The following is a 13,381-nucleotide window of genomic DNA, read 5'->3' on the forward strand; positions in this document are numbered from 1 at the left end:
GGGAAAAATAGTTAACACTGGTATTCTTTGCTATTCTTGTTCTGAGACATGTCTGCACCAATTTGGCTGAAACTTAAACAAAACCCCGACTCCATGTTTGGGCAGAGATTTCAGGAACAAACAGGTAAAGTTATAAACAACAGAAAATACAGGGTTATTAGGGCAAGCGTTAGGCAATCTGAACTATGCACATCTTGAATTCTCTCTGTCTATATGGTACTACAGGGGTCTTTGTTCATGTAGGGCTCAATCCTGCTGTCAACTTGAAATCTAGTCTGTTTCAAAACAGGGGTTACCAGCAGTTTCTGCTCCCTGCATCTGCTTTTTAGACGTCCTGCTATTTATAGTTTTACAGTCACTCTTTACTATCTTAAAGGATTTTCTCCCACCTAGTTGCTCCGTGAAAGACTTGCACAAACATGGAAAACTGACAAACTATATAGGAGAAACTGTGGAAGACTGTACACAAAGTGCTGTCAAATGCAGAGCGATCGCACTGGAGAATAAAAGCAGAGAAACGGTTTTTCTCTCTAAGGCCCTGATCCTGTGGACACTTCAGTTGCTTTACTCAGGTGAGTAATCTCACTGATTTCCATGAGACTAATCAAGTGATACAAAACACCTTAACATTATCAGAAGGACTTACTTTAAAATAATCAAATCAATGTAACTGTAATTCTATGGACTCATGAACATCCTACCACCCTCCACATAAATTAAATACAGTCCCCAGTTAGTTTGATCTGAAAAACAACAGAAGCTTTTTTTAAAGGCCATTAGAGTGCATGAGAATGTATCAAATTAATGTTATAAAGGCTGGAGATGGAAAATGAGAACTCCTTCACAGGGTTTTGGATACAGCCTGCTTTCTGGTGAAGATCAGCCTGGTTGAGAGCGACCATACCTGGAATATGCTCTTTGATTGTCACAAATCTCTGGCTCAGGGGAGTCCTCACCTGGACCGTGTGATCAGCCCCTCTGAGAAGTCCCCAGCTGAACAGTGGGTAGTTACTGCCAAACTTCAAGGAGTTCAGAGAGGGGCAGTGAAACTGATCAGGGGGCTCACAAGGGGAGACTGAAATAGCTAACTGGGCTTGGTTGGTTGATTTCTTTTCCTCAGCCCTGGTTGATTGGCTGTAACCCCATCCTGGGCCCTGTCCCAGGGTTGCTTCACCCCAGCCTCACTCCACACCTACTCCTCCTATCTCTGCTGCCCTGTCCTCCTTGCCCCCTCCATACTCTCCTCCACAGAAGCCAGTGAGTCACCACAAATCTGGGATGGCTTCAACCCAGCAACCTAAAATAGAAGGCTCTATGGCCTCACATTTAGCCCTTCACCCATCCAGTCTCTCTTGGATAAGGATACACACTTCAGCTTCAACACTGCCAGGGAGTTAGAAATACAGTGTTGATGCGAGAGGAACACGGATAGACAGATTAAGATGTCCTTCCTCCTAAATTGATCCTCTTCCTCCAGAATCAACTCCTTCCTCCCTTGTTGTACTGCCTTGAATGGCTTCCTCTTCTTCGTTAGTCACTGGTGGCAGCACAGGGTAGCTCATGGGGGATTTTTTTTCCATCCCAGCATTGAAATTACTTTTAATATTCCTCTTTCTTGCCAGTTTTAGTTCCTGTGTCTTTCCGGGCTTTCTCACGTCCCTCTAAGTCACATGTTCAGTTGTTAATCTGGGAATGGAAAGGGACCATTGAGATGAGTCTCCCCAGCCTGCTGATGTGATCCATGAGGTATTTATTGGACACTTCAGTTTTGGTCTCGGGGCACGTGCACTGGATGATCTGAAACACTAAGAACCTGGGTATAGATCAGATCCGTCATGAAGGGTTACACTCTACAGGTCTCTATTCCCACCCCCAGAGGGCAGTGCTAACACACACACACACACACACACACACACACACACACAGCCCAGGTCTCTATTCCCACCCCCAGAGGGCAGTGCTAACACACACACACACACACACACACACACAGAGCCCAGGTCTCTATTCCCACCCCCAGAGGGCAGTGCTAACACACACACACACACACACACACACACAGCCCAGGTCTCTATTCCCACCCCCAGAGGGCAGTGCTAACACACACACACACAGGTTTCAGAGTAGCAACCCTGTTAGTCTGTATTTGCAAAAAGAAAAGCAGTACTTGTGGCACCTTAGAGACTAACAAATTTATTAGAGCATAAGCTTTCGTGAGCTACAGCTCACTTCATCGGATGCTGTAGCTCACGAAAGCTTATGCTCTAATAAATTTGTTAGTCTCTAAGGTGCCACAAGTACTCCTTTTCTTTTTACACACACACACACACACAGAGCCCAGGTCTCTATTCCCACCAGCAGGGGGTGGCGATGCTCTCTCCCATCACAGCTGGGCAGCAGAACTGGGCCTTGGGTCATTGTCTCACTAGCACATGACCCCCTGCACCCCATGGGCCCAGGCTCCGCGTTACAGTCTCTCTGGGCCTGTCCCATGGGGCAGGGGCCGGTGTGCATCAGTGGGGGGTGGGGAGCAACCCAGCGCAGTGGGTTTGAACCCCAGCAAGCCCCTTTCCCGTATGCCTCCCTAAATCCCTTGTGATGCTTCAAATGGGTTCAGGATTGTCCTTCCTGCTGCTCGTCCTCCGGTGCTGCCATGAGGCTAGGACCCTGCTGCCCCTCCCCGGAGGTGGCTGCATCTCAGCGCCGGGCGAGTCATCCCTGGGCAGGGTCGCTGTGCGGCTGGTCGCCAGCCGCCCCTCCCCAGAGCTGGCTGCATTACCACAGCCAGTGCTTTGCGATCCATCGGTCTGGTCACCCTCACGGGCGCCCCTTGCCCATGGCACAGTGCCACAGACACCTGCGTCATGGGGCAGGTCAGGGACACGCAGCCCCAGCCAATCCTGGAACAATCAGCCACCAGGGCAACGTCCGGTTAATATCGGTCTAGGGCTAAGCCCTTCCCTCCCGCCCCCCGTGTGAGCGGGGCCATCAGGATGCAGGGGACTGTTAATGAGTGACTGGGCCCCATTCTCCCTGCAGAGCCATGAGCAGTAATTAACAGCGTGGACAGGACGGGGGTGACTGGGCAGCAAAGAATGGGAGGGGGGAAGGTTATATCTAGTGTCACTCACACATCTCCCACACGCACACAGGGTCCCTCCCCACTGAGCCAGCGAGTCCCCCAACCCTGGGCCCAGATGGGAGCCAGCGCCCCCTAAAGGGGGAAGGCCCCATGTCCTGTTCCCCAGCCCCACACTCGTGTCTAACACGCTGGAGAGAAGTTAGAGGTTGAAGCTCAGTGGAAGTCCCCCCCCCCAAGTCCTTGGCCCAGTCCATCCCCTGAAAGGACAGGATGTCGACACTGGGCTCGCTCATCCCTGCTCTGCATGACCCTCCGTGCGCTCACACCACACGCTGACTCACCGGCCACTGCTGAGCGGCCACCACAGGGGACTCCGGCTACCAGAGCGGGCCGGGAGAGCAGGGTTGAGCTTGGGAATGGGGATAGATAGATAGATATATAGATAGATAGATAGATGGGGTGTCTGGGGATAGATAGATAGATAGATAGATAGATAGATAGATAGATAGATAGAGGGGGTGGATGGGGATAGATAGATAGATAGATAGATAGATAGATAGATAGATAGATAGATAGATAGATAGATAGGGTGTCTGGGGATGGATGGATAGATAGATGATAGGAACGGCCGTACTGGTTCAGCCCAATGGTCCATCTAGCCCAGTATCCTGTCTTCCAGCCAGGTGCCCCAGAAGGAATGAACAGAACAGGTCATCATCAAGTGATCCATCCCCTGTCGCCCATTCCCAGCTTCTGGCAAGGAGTTCCAGGGGTTGGATGTGCGTTGAGTGAAGAAATACTTTATTTTCTTTGTTTTGAACCTGCTGCCTATTCATTTCACCAGGTGACCTCTCGTTCTTTTGCTCTGAGAAGGGGTAAATGGTACTTCCTTATCGCTTTCTCCACACCCATTGTAGTTTTATCCACCTCTGGCGGGGTCGTCTCTTTTCTAAAGAAAACAGCCCCAGTCTCTTTAATCTCTCCTCATACAGAAGCTGTTACAGCCCCCTCGTCACTTGTGGGCGCCTGGACCGTGGCCCTGTCCCTTGCTCTGTCCTGAGGCTCCGCCCCTCTTGGTCTCTTTCCCCCGTGGCCCTGCCTTTGCTCCGCCTCTTCCCCGCCGCCCCGCCCTCGTTCCGTCTCTTCCCCCGAGGCCCCACCCTCACTCCACCTCTTCCCCTGAGGCCCCCCCATCCATCGCTCACTCCCTCTTCCCCCGTTGCTCGTCCTTAAGGCAGGAGGGGGCAGAAAGGAGCGAGTGAGGGCTGGGGGGGGCTCGGGGACGAAGAGGAGGGAGTGGCTGGCAGGCCGGCAGTGGGGGCCTCGGTGGGGCGAAGAGAAGCAGGAGGGGGACCTTGGAGGAGGAGGCGGAGAGGAGTGGGCAGGGGGGCCCTGTAGCAAGGGACAGAGTGGAGCGAGCTATAGGCGAGGGACACCTCAGGGGAAGAGGCGGAGCAAAGGCGGGGCTTCGGGGGAAGAGGTCGAGTGGGGGTGGGGCCTTGGGGCAGAGCGGCAGGCAGGGCCACAGTCCAGGCACCGGTGGACCCCCGCTTCTAGGAACTTCCAGCGCTCACACCCAGCAGTGTTCAAGGTGTGGGCGCACCATGGAGTTATACAGAGGCATGTTTTCTGTTCTATTCTCTATCCCTTTCTTAATGATTCCCAACATCCTGTTCACGTCTTTGCCCGCCGCTGCACATTGAGTGGATGTTTTCAGAGAACTCTCCACAATGACGCCCAGATCTTTCTTGAGTGGTCACAGCTAATTTAGACCCCACCTTTGTATATGGTATAGTTGGGGTTATGTTCTCCAATGTGCATCACTTTGCATTTATCAACATTGAATTTCATCTGCCATTTTGTAGCCCAGTCACCCAGTTTGGCGAGATCCTTTTGTAGCTCTTCACAGTCAGCCTGGGACTTAACTATCCTGAGTAGTTTCGTATCATCTGCAAATTTTGCCACTTCCCTGTTTATGCCTTTTTCCAGACATTTACGAATATGTTGAATAGGACGGGGCCCAGCACAGATCCCTGGGAGACACCACTATTTACCTCTTCCCACTGTAAAAACTGTCCATTTATTCCTACCCTTTGTTTCCTATCTTTTAACCAGTTACCAATCCATGAGAGGACCTTCCCTCTTAGCCCATGACAGCTTACTTTGCTTCAGAGCCTCTGGTGAGGGACCTTGTCAAAGGCTTTCATGAAAATCCAAGTCCACTGGATCCCCCTTGTCCACATGCTTGTTGACCCCCTCACATAAATCTTATAAAGAAAAGGAGGACTTGTGGCACCTTAGAGACAAACAAATTTATTTGAGCATAAGCTTTCGTGAGCTACAGCTCACTTCATCGGATGCATTCCTGTAGCTCACGAAAGCTTATGCTCAAATAAATTTGTTAGTCTCTAAGGTGCCACAAGTCCTCCTTTTCTTTTTGCAAATACAGACTAACACGGCTGCTACTCTGAAATAAATCTTATAGTGAGACATAATTACCCTTTACAAAAGCTGCATTGATGCTGCCCCGACATCGTGTTCATTGATCACGTTCTGTTCTTTGCGATAGTTTCAACCAGTTTGCTCGGGGCTGACATCAGGCTTACGGGCCTGTAATTGCCAGGATCACCTCTGGAGCCCTTTTAAAAAATTGACATCACATTAGCTCTCCTCCGGTCATCTGGTACAGATGCTGATTGAAATGATTGGTTCCATAGCTCAGTTAATAGTTCTGCAATTTCACATCTGAGTTCCTTCAGAAGTCTGGGGTGAATCCCATCTGGTCCTGGTGACTTATTACTGTTTAGTTTATCAGCTTGTTCCAAATCCTTCTCTAATGAAACCTCAATCTGGGACAATTCCTCATATTTGTTACCTAAAAAAATTAGCTCAGGGGTGGGAATCTCCCTCACGCCCTCAGCTGTGAAGACTGATGCGAAGAATTCATTTAGGGTCATCTCAAAGGCCTTGTCCTCCTTGAGTGCTCCTTTGGTGCCATGGTTGTCCAGGGCCTCACTGAGTGTTTGCCACACTTCCTACTTCTACACAAAACAATTTTTGCTGTTCATTTTTCTGTCTTTGGCTAGTTGCTCTTCAAATTCATGTTTGGCCTCCCAAATTATACCTTTACACTTGAAATAGAGGTGTCTGGGCATAGATGGAGTAGATAGATGTGTATGAGGATAGCCAGACAGATAGCTGGGGTGTATGGGAATGGACAGATGGCACTGGACAGACAGACAGATGGGGGGTGTATGGGGATAGACGACAGATAAATGAGGGTGTAGGGAATAGACAGAGATAAATGGGAGTTTAGGGGGATGGACAGATGGATAGGTATGGAGATGGGGATGGACAGAGAGATAGATGGGAGTGTACGGAGACGGACAGATGAGGGTGTATGGGGATGGACAGACAGATAGCTAGGGATGTGGTGGGTGGACAGACAGACAGATGGGGGTGTAGCGAATAGAAGGACCGATGGATGGGGTGTAGGGAATGAACAGACAGGTAGCTGGGGGTGTGGGGATGGACAGACAGATAGATGGGGGTGTAGCGAATGGAGAGACAGATGGATGGGTGTAGGGAATGAACAGACAGGTAGCTGGGGGTGTAGGGGATGGACAGACAGATAGATGGGGGTGTAGCGAATGGAGAGACAGATGGATGGGTGTAGGGAATGAACAGACAGGTAGCTGGGGGTGTAGGGGATGGACAGACAGATAGATGGGGGTGTAGCGAATGGAGAGACAGATGGATGGGTGTAGGGAATGGACAGACAGGTAGCTGGGGGTGTAGGGGATGGACAAATGGACAGATTGGTGACCAGGGCTGGTGCTGGCGTTTCCCCAAGGGCGGTTCTCAGGACGGACAGCTCTTTGTTGTGTTCTTTCCCTGGCATGGAAGGTTTTTTTCCCTCTCTCCTTCTCTACCCAGGAAGCCCCAGCCTGATCCCTCCCCGACCTGGGGGGGGTCCCTGAATGTTGGACTGACCAGCTGTCTCTGCACTCAGCGTGCCTGGGGGCCCAGGAGTGGGGTGGGCTGGATCATTAAATACAGCAGGGCCCCCATCTCGGACAGTGTCTGTGCAGTGCCTGGCACAACGAGGCCCTGATCTCAGCTGGGGCAGGGACTGTCTCTCCCTGTGTCTGTGCAGCGCCCGGCACAACAGAGCCCTGGCTCCCAGCCCTCCTGTTCTAACCACTGGACCCCATTGCCCTCCCAGAGCCAGGGAGAGAACCCAGGCATCCTGGCTCCCAGCCCCCCTGCTCTGACCCACTACACCCCGCTGCCCTTGCAGGCCATTAAGAGGTTGTGCTTGCAAGGCCAGAAGCGAAGGGAAATGACGCACTCACCCACAGTGTTTACTGAACATCCGAGGGAGTCGTGTACGGCCTGGAGCTGTTATTCCCAAGTTGGAGTTCTTGGCTGGGCTGGGAGCCTGCGCTCTGCCCAGATCCAGCCTCCGCCGGCTTCACTTACCAGTGAAACGAGTGCACCGGCCTCTGGGCATCCAGCTACCCAAAGGGACCCCTCGATCGCTGAGTGCTGTCTGGGGCAGAGCAGAGGGGATGTGGGTCGGGAGTGAGAGGCACCAGGAGGGATGCGGAGAACCCAGGGCTGGGCTAGCAGGGGGCTGCAGGTCAGGAGTGAGGGACACTGGCAGGGCTGGCAGGAGCTCAGGGCTGGGCTAGCATGGGCTGCGGATCAGGAGTGAGGGGCACTAGTGGGGGAGGCCTGGCAAGGGAGGGGGGCACCCAGGGCCAGGCTAGCAATCTGGAGTGGAAATTTCTTTTTCTTTCTTTCTTTCTTTCTTTCTCCCCCTCCCCCTCTCTTTCACCTTCCTGCCCAGAACAATTAACAGGACGCCAATTGCTCAAGCAACCTGCCCATGGCAAATCCACCAGTTCCAGCCACGTCCCCGGAAACTGCCCCCCCCTCAACCGCCCAACTGCTGACCCGTCCCGGGAGCAGCAGCCCGAGACGCCCTGGCCCAGGGCAGTTCCTGCCAGGCCCCGGTTCCTGTTCTAGGCCCCAAGTGCTGGCGGAGGCCAGAGAGCAACGGGCTCTGTTCACATCCAGATACAAATACCCCACTGCAGACAACTGTTTGTGGGAGAGCTGCCGGTGCCCCCTAGTGTTTCTTAGTGGGTACTGTGGCTGCTCCCCCCACTCCTTAGTGGGGACCGAGGGGCCCAGTGCAGAGAGACTTCTGGTGCCAGAGGTGGGATCCATGGTGAGAAGGGGTCTGAGTCTCTTGGGCTGGGAGGGAAAACGAGATGTGTTTGACTGGGCTCAGTTTGAGGGCTGCAAACAGGCACACACAACCCCCCCATACACACCACACCTAACACACACACACAACCACCCTCGCGGTCACACACACACAAAAACTCCTCCCCCGATCACACACACACACACCCTTCCTCACCAGACACAGACACACACAAGCATGTACCCAAACCCACACAATCACAGCAACACAAACGTGTTACAGCAATACAAGCACCCACAGTCAGAATCACACACTTAAACAGTAACGCAAACACACCCACCCAGTCGCAGCAACACGCGTCTAGACAGCAACACACGTAGCAACACAAACACACACACGTCAACAGCAACACACACACATTCACAGCGTCACATGCGTAGACACCAACACACACACACCTTCACATGCACACAGCTGTCCACACACCCTCCATGCTACAAATGCGTGTGCGCACACCCACAACCACACACTCACAGCCTGAGGTGCCTAATCTCCCTAGGATCCAGAGCTGGGTGACTCACCAGAGCTGACAGAGGCTGGGCCCCGAGCCCAAGGCAGGAAAACTTTGCAATCTCCAAAACCCCACATGCAACCGCATTCCCGGGATGCTTCTGCCCTGAGCGAATCTCTCCACAGATTGGGTGCAATCTGGCCCTGATTCCAACGTGCTCACTGCGGATTCACACCGGAGTCACTGAGATGAGACACGGCTCTGGCTCCATTGACATCAGGCGAGTCACTCCGGTTTCACACCGGGGTCACTGAGATCAGAACTGGCTCTGGCTCCATTGACATCAGGGGGGTCACTCCGGTTTCACACGGGGGTCACTGAGATAGGAACCGGCTCTGGCTCCATTGACAGCAGGGGGGTCGACCTGGGGCCGGATTCCAGGGGGGAAGATGAGCTCAGAGCTGGGTCGTGTTGCAGTGATATTTACAGGGGCTACACAAGTCATTCCTGAGTGTGTGGCCAGTGACTCATCCTATCCAGACACCCCCGCCCCGACCTCGCTAGCCGGGCAGGGGGTGGCCTGTTTGGGGTCAGAGCCTGGCCAGGAGCTCCAGGGGCCCTGTGGCTTTCCTGTCGACCTACAAACAAACCCAGCCCCCGGGTTGAACTATAAAGTTCAGTGACTTAGTCACCTTCCCTCATCACCTGGACACATAAACCCCAGAGCCAGGGCTCTGGCCAGGAAATGGGGCTTAGAGAGGGGGAGGCTGGGAGCCAGGATTCCTGGGTTCTCTCCCTGGCTTTGGGACAGATGCAGGTTTGTATTATTAACTCCATTTCAGGAATGGAAAAATCGGGCCTGAAGAGTTGATATGATATAACAGTTGAAAGGAAAAGTGAGTCAGTGGCAAAGAACCCAGGCGTCCTGGCTCCTGCCCTCCCCCCTGCTCTAACCACCAGACCCCACTCCCCTCCCAGCTCTGGTGTCACTGTGAGAAATTGTGGAGCAGGGTGTGGAAGCCAGGACGTATCCTGGCCTGTTTGCTACCTGCAGTTCCCCGTCCCCGTCAGTGTCTGATCCAGCCCAGGGGTTGCAGCATCCAGCTCAGGGACGCCAACACCCTGTTCCCTGCCCAGCCACACCGGGGCAGGATCAATGCCCCTGCCGGTGCCTGACACCCTCTGTCCCTTCACAAGGCCTGGCCACCGTTCATGGCCTCCGCCCAGCCCTGCCGGTGCCCCTCAATCCCAACCCGCAGCCCCCTGCTAGCCCAGCCCTGCCCCCCCACAGCTCTGCCGGTGCCCCTCACTCCCGACCCGCAGCCCCTGCTACCCCGGCCCTGCCCCCCACAGCTCTGCCGGTGCCCCTCACTCCCGACCCGCAGCCCCTGCTACCCCGGCCCTGCCCCCCACAGCTCTGCCGGTGCCCCTCACTCCCGACCCGCAGCCCGTGCTACCCCGGCCCTGCCCCCCCCAACTCTGTCGGTGCCCCTCACTCCCGACCCGCAGCCCCTGCTACCCCGGCCCTGCCCCCCACAGCTCTGCCGGTGACCCTCACTCCCGACCCGCAGCCCTTGCTACCCCGGCCCTGCCCCCCCCCAGCTCTGCCGGTGCCCCTCACTCCCGACCTGCAGCCCCTGCTACCCCGGCCCTGCCCCCCACAGCTCTGCCAGTGCTCCTCACTCCTGACCCACTGCCCCCCACTCTTCTTTTTCCCATCCCCCTTCATGCCTCCATCCCCCTCACACACTACCCCAGATGCGTCCTCATCTTGATTCCCCCCCGCATGTTTCCTGTGCCCTCGTTAGCTCAGCTCCCTTCCCCCCCTCAAAGTCTGCTCCTCCACGGGAAGTTAGGGCTCTGCAGACCCCCCTTCTCATAACTCCAGGCATCAGGCCCTTCCGGGAGCCCGGCTTGCGTCAGCTGGGGGGGTTCCCGCAAGTGACTAAAGTGTCCCTGTGATGGGGGAGGGCACTGGGGCCTTATCCGGCTTCTTCTTTCTCTGTAAGAGTCACCGGGTTCGGCTCAGCCTCTGCCCGGGCTCCCCTCGGCCCCGCACGCAGCCTGCTGCTGCCCCCCGGCTCGCTGGCCCCTGCCCACCGTACACCCCCCGCCCCAGGCAGTAGGGACAGGAACCGTCCCACCTCCACAGGGACCCCAGCTAACCCGCCCTCTCCCCTCCCAGGGCCAGGACCGAACCCAGGAGTCCTAGCTCCCAGCATCCCCCACTCTAACCCACCAGCCCCTGCTCCCCTCCCAGCACTGGGGAGAGAACCCAGGAGTCCTGACTCCCAGTCCTTGGCCCTGCTCTAACCACTAGCCCCCAATCCCCTCCCAGAGCCAGGGATAGAACCCAGGAGTCCTGGCTCCTGGGAAGCGCACATGAGGGGGTCCGGGTGGAGAGAGCCTGGCCCGTGGGGCTCAGGCAGTTGGTTCCAGTTCTGATTTTGCTGACCCAGGGCTTAAGTGGCTTTGAAGCTATTTAGCAGAGATGGATTTTTCCATTTCACCAGCTGGAATTCACTTCCTTTCCCCTGATCTGCCTCCGGCGGGTGCCCTATGCCACCCCAGCCCACTGCCCCAACGCCCCCGTGAGGGCCCCTCACCGCCCACATACAGAGCCCCTCACCCCCTTCCTTGCTCCCCTGAGCCTGCCAGTCCCTGCCCTGGCGCCGGATGGGAGCCGGTGCCCCCTAGAAGGGACAGGCCCTGGGCCCCATTCCCCGCCCCCCTTTTCCCCTGTGCCAACGGGGAAGTTGTGTTGCATCACACGCTGGCATCTGGTTTTTCTAATCTTATGAAATCACAACACGCTCTCCATCGTGTTTGCTTTGAGCCCGCCCACAGCTGGGCAGTGCGGGAGGGAGTGTATGTCGTAATGTGTTGTGTGTGAGAGAGAGAGAGAACTATGCCCCTGTGTGTGATTGTGTCAGCGAATGTGTGGTTGCTTCGCATGTGTGTGTGTGTGTGTTGAGTGTGTGCATTGGGACGTGTGTCAGGTAGTGTGTAGCCTGAGTCTACATGTGCGTGGGTGTGTCTTTCGATTGATTGTATGCGTTTTGATGGGTGTGCATTGACATCTGTTGTGTTTATTGTGCAAGTGTTTAGCAACAGCCCAGGATGTGTGAGTCAGTGCGTCCAACTATTCTGGCAGTGTGTTTGTGGTAATTGTGTGTGTGTCACTGTGTGTATTTATTGCACAGATCAGGATGTGTGGGTCAGTGTGTGTCTATGTTCTGGCAGCGTGTTTGTGTTGATCGTGTGTCTATGTCTATTGTGTGGGTCAGGCCATGTGGGACAAGTGTGTATATTTTGTGAGTGCCTTGACTGTGTGTGTGTTGCACAAAGCAGGCTGTAGGGGTCAATATATACAGACACCGTGACTGTATTTTACAGGCATCTTTGGGGGGGTTTATTTTGTGTGTGCATCTACAACCCAGGGCAGGAAGTGCAAGTCAGTGCGTGTGAATAATCAGACATGTGTGTGTTTGTTTATTACACATCTGGAAGTGTAAGTCAGGGAGAATTTACATTCTGTGAGAGTGTTTATTCTTTGTGCGTTGGTGTATTGCACAGACCAGATGTGGGTGGTCAATACATGTGCGTTGCATCTCTATTTTGTGAATGTTCTTATTTTGTGTGGGGATGTCTATTGCACAGCTCAGGAAGTGTGGGTCTCTGTGTGTATTTATTCTATAGTTTGTGTGCATGTTTGTGTGTGTGTGTGTGTGTAGAGGTCAGAGAAAGCTTATTTTCTATTAGGGTGTTTATTCTCTCTGTGTGTGTTTGTGTGTGTGTGTATTGCATAGCTGGGAGGGGGGATGTTCCACAGCTCAGAATGTATGTGTCAGTGTGAGTATATGACAGGTTTCAGAGTAGCAGCCGTGTTAGTCTGTATTCGCAAAAAGAAAAGGAGTACTTGTGGCACCTTAGAGACTAACACATTTATTTGAGCATAAGCTTTCGTGAGCTACAGCTCACTTCATCGGATGCATTTATGCTGTGTGTTTGTGTGTTTATACTGCTCAGTTCAGGATCTGTGTGTGTGTGTATATAGTCTGTGTGTGTGTATTGCACAGCTCAGAATGTGGGGATCAATGTGTGTGTGTGATGCATCGCTCAGGATGTGTGTGTGTGTGTGTGTCTGTTGCACGGCTCAGGGTATGTGTGTGTGTATAGGTTTCAGAGTGGTAGCAACTCCCATCTTTTCTTGTGCTGTGTCTTTATACCTGCTACTGTGTTTTCCACTCCATGCATCTGATGAAATGGGTTTTAGTCCATGAAAGCTTATGCCCAAATAAATATGTTAGTCTCTAAGGTGCCACAAGGACTCCTCGTTGTTTTTCTATATGTATATATATTCTGTGTGTCTATTGCCCAACTCACGGTCTGTGTGTGTATTTTCTGTGTGTGTCTATTGCACAGCTCCGTGTATGTGTGTATCTAGATGGGGGGAGGTGTATATTCTCTGTGTGTCTGTAGCACAGCTTAGGGGGCTTGTGTATGTACTCTGTGTGTGTATTCTCTCCGTGTGTCTCTTGCACAGCTCAGAGGTGTGTGTATGTATTCTGTG

The sequence above is a fragment of the Dermochelys coriacea genome, chromosome 14 (genome assembly GCF_009764565.3).
Source record: "Dermochelys coriacea isolate rDerCor1 chromosome 14, rDerCor1.pri.v4, whole genome shotgun sequence".
NCBI lineage: Eukaryota > Metazoa > Chordata > Testudines > Dermochelyidae > Dermochelys > Dermochelys coriacea.